This window comes from Epinephelus moara, chromosome 7 (assembly GCF_006386435.1).
Source record: "Epinephelus moara isolate mb chromosome 7, YSFRI_EMoa_1.0, whole genome shotgun sequence".
Taxonomy (NCBI): domain Eukaryota; kingdom Metazoa; phylum Chordata; class Actinopteri; order Perciformes; family Serranidae; genus Epinephelus; species Epinephelus moara.
This window is the reverse complement of record NC_065512.1, coordinates 38,110,441-38,119,091: the sequence shown is the minus strand read 5'-3', so window position 1 is coordinate 38,119,091 and position 8,651 is coordinate 38,110,441.

Here is an 8,651-nt window from a genome sequence, read left to right as displayed (position 1 = left end):
GCCCAATAAGAAAGGGGGCTTTTTTTCCCCCCCAGCGATTTCTACCCACAAGGGTTTCGCAAGTGATTCTTTTAACTTGATCAGACATGGTTTGGTACCAGAATGCATTAGCTCCTGCAAGCACTACCTGTGCGATTCAGAGAAGAAAATCGCCGGGGGAGTTGATGACAGTCGACGTTGGAAAGCTGTCTGGGCGCACGCAGCCATCTCAGTTGAAACAAGATTTTTTTTGCACATGCTTCTTCGACACTGACAGACCATGATAAATAAACAAACTTTTACTCAGCGTGATATCTCTAGCTCTCTCTCTACCCCGATTCCTCTCGGGCGTCTGAGCTCTAGTTCTTGTGGTGAATGAAGTAGGACAGAGCATGACAGAAATACAGTCAAAGCAGATGGCTTTATGTCTCAATCCTTTGCCCAGTATTTCATCCCAGCAGTGAATTCCTCAGGCGCTGAGAAGACTGCAAATATGAGATGTCATTATTTCCAACTATTTCTGAGTTACATCAACATTGCCTTTATTACCTCACTAGACAGCGCCAAACATTTATTACCAGCTATCAGTCAGTAATTTATATAGCTCGAGTAATACAATTAAGTGAGACTAAATCTGTCACTGTTCTCTATATTAAAACAACGTACAACATAACGCTAAATCAACTCATTGTTATTTTGCAATTTGAGGCATGCAGCCTGGTCAAAAGCGACTGGTGATACTTCATCATGCTGCAGAATTATACACTCTCCGATGGAGTCTGCGCTGTGTTCTTGTCTAACTCTAGGGGGACCCACCCCTCCCAACTCACTCCGATCAAACTCCTGACCAAATGGAAATGCTCATCCTGAGCTCTTTGACAGTGGGCCTGCACTATGAAAGCACACCGGTCATAAATATAAATGACAGCATTAATAAATGATGACCTCTTATTCAAATCCCTCATTATGCATGCAAATAGGTTTAAAGGAGGGACACGGGCAAAGTGTGGTCTAATGTGCAAAGTGTAATTGTTACAAGGGTGCTGACCTGAGATCATTAATATTAATTCACTACATTGTTTCAGTCCATTCCCCGTCACAGCCGATGACCTCAGATATGAATGGGTTTGATTTTCATTCATGTGCTAAGTCTTTGGAGCTGATGATTGTGTGCTGCTGAAAAGACACACTGCATCAGCTACTAGGCTGCCATTCACTGAATTAGATTATGGCTGCCTTATTTTGATTTAATTTTATTTCATTATTAAGACATTAGGTTCAAAATGGCAGAGTTGTTTCTGGCTCCTATTGACATTTAAAAGGAAAAGGACTGCACACTAAACGACTGCATCCACAGCCCACTGTTGAGCTATGTCAGTCGGTATTGTCAGCAATAGGGCAAACTAATTCTAAAAAAAAAAAAGACAAACAGCTGACATTTGAATAAGACTCCATACACAAAACAAACAAACAAAAAAAACCATACTTGCACTTCTTACTCTATATGCCTAAGGCAAAGGTTTTTAAACCGTAGTCACCGCTCCCTAGGGAAAGCAGAGGAGTTACAGGGGGGCACAGCAGCTCAGTCACCAGAAGAAAATGTTGGGATGTATATTTCTGCAAACTATGAATTAGTTACCTTTGCATCTTTTATAGAATTAATAGCAATTCTAAAGTGACGTAGTATATGAGCTGACTTTGTCATCAGCAGGTGAAGGGGATTGTGGATGGGGAGAACCTGTCAAACTGCAGACCACCGTTTGAGACCAACAAACAACAATACTGGTTGTGTTTTAGCAGTCATTGCTGCATTTTCAGCGGCTCTTCAGCTATCAAACATGGGTGTGTTTTAGCAACCTGTCACTGTTCTCCCAGCGGGGAAAGTGCCACCATGAAAGCCATTATTTTTTACCAAGTCATTGCTGCATTTCTAGCCGGGACAGTGCCCCAAAACCTCTATATTTTAAGCCAAAACATAATCTGTTCCAAAACATGATCTATTCCTAAAATGAACCAAGTTGACTTGTGTGGAAACATAACCACACATTAACCACAGCGTGTTGAAACAAGTTTCAGCATATCTGCTACGTAATAACATGTAAATGCCTCTCTTCTCTGCCTCTGCCTAGTCAGCAAGCAATAGTCGTGATTTAAACGTATTGGCTATATTTAGCTCCGATTTAGTCTTGCTACATGTAACCCAAATCTAGCCAATTTAATTTTGAAATTGATTACATGTAATTTTCGCCATTGCTAGGATTGGGACTCGTTAGGATTTTAACAATTCCGATTCCTTACCGATTCCTTCTTAACAGTCCGATTCCTTACCGATTCCTTCTTAATGGTCCGATTCCTTACCGATTCCTCTTACCGATTCCTTTACTTTATTCTAACTGTTGCACAGTACAATTAGATGAAAATACACATTTGTGTGTGGTGTGTATTTCAAATTTAGAGCTTGTATCATCTCCCTGAGAATATATAACAACAAAAAGTGATTCTCTGATTTCTACAGTAACACTATTAAAATTAACCACAACAATGTAATAAAAAATACTTATATGCATTCTTGCTTGGGCACTGTTATTACGTGACAACACCTGAACAGAACACACACACACACACACATTGGCTGTTTGTTTCTACCGCTCCCCTCGCTGGAAGCCTCGGACCTCCCGCCGCCCGCCTCCGCCTTGATTAAACGCTGAAAATTAAATAAAAGAGGGAGACAGGTTTTTCCTATTTTATCTTATTTTGTTATATTTCTCCCTCTCCCCTCGCTGGAAGCATCGGACCTCCCGCCGCCCGCTCCCATCTCAAACACGGAGGTCTCCCTCTCCGCTGAGCAGGCACGCCCGGCCTGTTAAATAGCCTGTAACCATGACAACTGTGTGACACAAACTCAGTGCTTTAGTGATTAGATAATGTCGGGCTCGGTCGGGTTCGGACAGAAATATGCGGCCTATGCCGCACTCTAATGGAAATGCACGTGACGCCAAATGTGATGGAACCGGTTCCGGAACCGGAACTTTGGACCCGGTTCCAAAAAAGAACCGGATCCGGATCCCAACCCTAGCCATTGCAGATGGCGTGCAGTATGATATTCAATCACGTATGGAGAGTCAACAGTAATTTAAATATGTTTATCTCCATTTTTTGGACATGGTCTCTACATAGCCGTATAATTGATGACGTCTACACTTTGGCTATGGTTAGACGTCTACCAAATTTTTACTGACAGCCCAAATTCAGCCGTGATTTAGCCTAGACGTCAGGTCTTCATGTAGACGGCTATTAGACGTTTTTTAAACCAAAAAATACTTGCCGGGTATTGTGTTGCTGCCTGTTTGAAGGCGGTCTGGGCTATACTCCACATGCACAGACAGCAGCGTAGCTCATGAATCAGACTAAAGGGTATATTTTACTGGTGTCAGCAATGACAAAACTAGTTTTCCATAAGGGCAACAAAATGGAAACAGTATGATCAATGTATCAAACACCTGTTGAACAAGCGGAACACAAACAGAAGTGTGATGTCTACAGCCGCTCTTTACGCAGTAAGCAGTAAATAAGAAGCCATGCGTCTGACTGTGGATGGTGGAGCTGTTGATTGGATTTATTAGTTGCTGTGGTGGCTGTTAGCAGGTAGCTCTACTTGTTAGCCGCTGAACCACAGCTCATCTCATCAGTTGATCCCCACAGGACTCCACTCGATCTGTACTTTTTTGAGAAGGAGAAGGTCTTTGGTTTGGTTATTGTTTGACAGGCAGGTAGGAGGTTCAGTTATCTGTGAGAGTAGCTGTGTTGTATGTTAACAGTGTGACCTCAGTGAAGTTTTTTTTGACAGAGCTGAAAGTCTAGTTTTATTCACCAACTCTGTGAGAGAACATGGGTTAAAACCTTCAGATTAACATGCTGCAGATTTAGAAAGAAGTCAGGCTAAAATAAATTCATTTTGCTTCTTAAAAGTGTGATCAGTAAGTCGGAATTCACAGTGAACATGGGTACAAATCCTATCCTATTCCTATACCCACGTTTTCAGGGCTAATATAGTTATAAAAAAATAACAACCTTTAACTGCGTGTGCATTTCAATAGCCCGTTTAAAGTGATCACATAGCAAAAAAGCAATCAGTGCTGACATAATAATCAATAAAGGAGTGATGATAAAAAAACATACATACTTTGAATTCCTTAGATATAGCTATACAGTGATCTAAGTAGACCAGATGGCATGTAGCAGATGAAAGAAGACTCATTACAACCATATGAGACTTGACTTGGACTTGTGATCAAAGACCTGAGACTTGACTTGGATTTGTGATCAAAGACTTGAGTCTTGACTTGGACTTGCAAAAAATAAGGTGAGCATCTCTGTGCAAATGTAATGTATCTGTAGTGTGCAGAAACCTACAATGCCAACATGTTTCCTGGCAACTGGGTTGGATGCAGAGGGAGAGATGTGAGGCAAAAATCATGAGGGGAAAGGGACAGTTGCATGCTGGACTGCAGCACCACTGCCAACAGTGAAGACTAGAGGTGGTCAAGTTCACTGCTGCGAAGCACTTGTTTGAGCATTAGGAAAATTACATTGTGCTTTTACAGTGAGTCGGTGGTTGATAAGCACAGCTATTACCAGAATAAATGGATTTATCCATAGCTGTAAAGAAGTCACTTTGGTTGACATCTCTGTATGTGACAAGTGGCTTTAACACCTCCTCTCTTCTATCCTCTTTCCCTCTTTCACTATCTGTCTTTTCTTCTCCTCTCTCTCTCTCTCTCTCTCTCTCTCATATGTCTTACTAATATGGCTCTGTTCTTCTTTATTAGCACTAATTCTGTCCTGTTTTTTTTCTGTTGTAGGCATTAACACTGTTTGGTATTTCCTCCATCATTTAGCATTCTGCAGAGGCAGTCCTCCTCTTCCTCTCCCACTTGCTCTGGCTCTCTCTCTTCTATTTATGTGTATAATGAAAGCCTATAATCATATTCTACACACCCACATACTGTCTGAGGCTTTAAGATTATATGTCTCGGGGAGTAAGAACAACAGAATCATCATATTAATGGTAGTGGCGGAAGATCCTCATCATTGTTGCAGTAATGCTTATAATCCACTCTGTCTATCAAACTTGCCAATTATTTCCTAGATTGACTGTTGTAGGAGTGGTACAAATGAGATGCAACAGATGTCTAAGTGCAAAGATACAGTAAACAAGTATACAATGAAGAGAAATTAGTGTTACATATAATAACAGCTCACTGTATGGAGATGAACAGAAGATATCATTAGTAGTAAATGGCAACATCAGTATGAATTTAGTCAGGCAATTATGCATTCTTACAACAAAACATTTTTCTAACATTTAACAATTTTTAATGGCCCATTGTGTAGTTGGAGAATAACAAATATGAGTCATTTTCCCAGCAATTTTGGAATAGCTGCAATTGTCCCATATGCTTTTAACATCAATAAGCTGCCATTTTGCATTAAGAATTTTAAAGCTTCAGATAAAACACATTGTCCAACATTTGTCAAGTTCCAATTCAACTTAACTTAATGAAATTAAGTGGCAACAGTAAGTATGATCTGATGTGGGTTTCCATCCACTGCTGTTATGTGATAATGTTGAAACTTTCTCTGCCAGCCTTAAGCTAGGAGGGGATGATGTGTTTGGTCGTGTGTGCGCCTCGAAGTGAGTGTGTGTGTGTTTATGTTTATCTTGTCTGTCTGCAGCTAATCTTGCAAACTACTGGACCAATCAGCCTATTGTTTTGTGTGTGTATGACTGTTTCCTTAGGGACCTCTTGTAGTTGCGGTGATTGTTGGAAAACCTGTTTAAATGACTGTTTTATACCATCACTGACTGCTGACTGCTCGGCTGTGAAACAACTCTTACCATCTGTTGCAGGACACATTTGTCCTTTGTTGTCGCTCAAAAACTGACATGCATAGAAAAGTTGGGTTTCATTTTGAGCTAGAGCATACCATTAAACATATTAAAAGCCAATTCACAATCAAACTCTGAGTGCAGCCACACATTTCGACAAATAAATGCAGGTTTCGATCGCAGGTCTGACTGCTGTCGTGTTGTCGGCTAACTGAGCTAGTGTTTATTAGTTGCTTAGATCGGGCATCACACATATAAATGTTGAAACATTTGTCAATATGGACATGCTTTACATCCATAGATTTTCCACAATTCAGTCATTAAATTCATCTTACTGACACCACCCAGCTGGCAGTGTTACTTACTATAAACTAAGTAGCAAAAGCATTGTAAAACAGTGGCTTTGGTTAGCCAGTTAGCCGAGGCCTACAGCTAAGCACTGGGTGTACAACCTAACGTTAGCTCCTACAGCCATCTACTTTACACTTTAACACTAGCAGTTTCCTTGTTCGTTTTTACACAACAAATTCACAACTCATTAAGCATACTTACAGTGGGAACTGCCCTGTCTAACCTCTGTAGAAATCCAGCTGTAAACCGTTGGCAGTTTGTGAAGCAGTCCACAGGAAAATGGAGGCAACACAATAAAATTTGCTGGTTGTATTGCTGAGGAATAGTATCAAAAATAAATTCCAGCCACTTATTCTTCGTTTCTTCTTCTTTTGGCAGTCCACACAAGGGTAAGTTGTGGTCACACTAAAAAAAAACAGCATCTCCTCAACATGGCATCTCCTCAATAGCTCAAACCCTCTGCAGCCTCTGGTCCAGCTCTTCTCTGAGTAGGTGTGCTTGGGGGCACAGCTCAGTGGCCCACAGGCGAGTACTGTGTGCATAGATAATGTGTAACATTGTGAGCCAATAAAGTTACATAAGTTAAGGCAGGAATGCAAACGAGCCATTTCAGGTAGCCGAGAGCTGTGTGTACTTAAAGGTCTACTTAGCAGATCTTACAGATGCATAAAAAATGCTATATAACACTCAAGAAGAGGGAAAACCCCAAAAAGCATAAAAGATTCTCTTTAATTTGTTCCGAGTCCAGTTATAAATGACATGGATCAAAGATTTGTGGCTGTGTTTCAGTTATTAAAAACACATTTATCTTCATAATTATATTGTATCTATATCGCACAGAGCGCCTGTTAACAGAAAAGCTCTGTGCAACACGCTGTGCCAATAAAAGATGCATTTTTTTGTTTTGTTTTGTTTTTTTATTGTGGGATGCTTCTGAAACATACTATACATGTCTGCTGGAATTACAAGACAGGTTAAGACTCTTGGTAACCGCCTGGCAGATATCTGCTCTGTATTGAGTGCACTTTTTTAGTAAATATATGATTTGACATTTTTAAAAGACACCCAGAGAACAAACAACATTTTTTTCAGCTACAAAATCCCTTTAGCACCTTTTAGTATGAAATGATTAGTAAATATGAACATGCTGTGCACAGTTTGCTGATATCATTGACCTCTCTTTATTGGTATTGGCATTCTCAGAATTTAAACAGATACTTCTTTCTCTGGCCACCAGCATGCAAACACTGCATAGTGCAACTGAAGCCTAATAGCATTGTGTATGTACTCTATGTGTATATTTACCTAGGTGCGCGAGTGGATGTGTGTAATTTCCGAACAGCTCTCTTCAGTGTCCCAACCCCAAAACTAAATAAACACCCCAACACTTAGCCTGCCTCTCTGTCTCTGTGAATAGCTTCTTTGTGGTGTTTCTTGATGTGGGGTCTGCCGTCTGTGGTCAGCCACGTTTTGCTACCACTGCACCTAATCAGTGCAGAAAAGAGCAGTTGGAACACTGAGCACTGGATTTTAAACTATGGTTTGAACAAACTGGGGCAAGATTAAGTGTGTACATTATATTACCTGTTGATGACCTGGCTTTTATCCAACTGTCACTGAGTTATAGTAGTATACTGTAAACCCCAATTTCCTCACTCAATTTAAAAGGTTTTTTTTTCAAACAGCTTACACTCAAAACATCTTAATTTAGTACAATACAGTAACATAAAAGTTTTGAGTACACTAGACACAAAGTAAATGTGTCACATGACTCTTGTCTGACAGGAATTTTATGTCAGTTTAATTCGATGTCATAAGGGCATAAAAACATTGAGTACATATTTTACAACATCTTTTTTTTATTTCACTGAAGTATAAAAATATACTGTAGTGACCTTAGGTCACTTGATTGCAGAAATTAGGCAACGAGATCAATGCTGAACCAGGAAGAGCTCTTTATTTCACCTCAGCACAACTTTATGTGAGACATTCAATATCCACACAGGCAGGAGGTCACTAAGTGCGTATATGACTTTACTCATGGTGCAAAATGTCTTTTACCACAACATTAACTGTACCACATCAGGACCATTGTGAAATATATGTTAAGTGCACAATGATGATGTTGTTAATTGACTTCAAACTAAGTAGGCAAAATCGTCTTTTTAGTCAAATTTAGGCAAAATCGTCTTTTTAGTCAAATTAACTCAAAACTCAAAATTAGTTGATTTAACCCTTTAAAACCGGCGGGAGCGCCCGTGATCCCATTTGCATATTGATTTTTAAATGCAACCAAATAAGATAGAGCAATAATTCTTTTTGCATTTAAAACCGGAGGAGTTACTCTAACTTACCATGCATTCATCATGTCCCAGAGGGCTGTTTCCTTGCACTGACAGGTTTGTAGAAAAACAGTAAAAAGCGCTAAGAA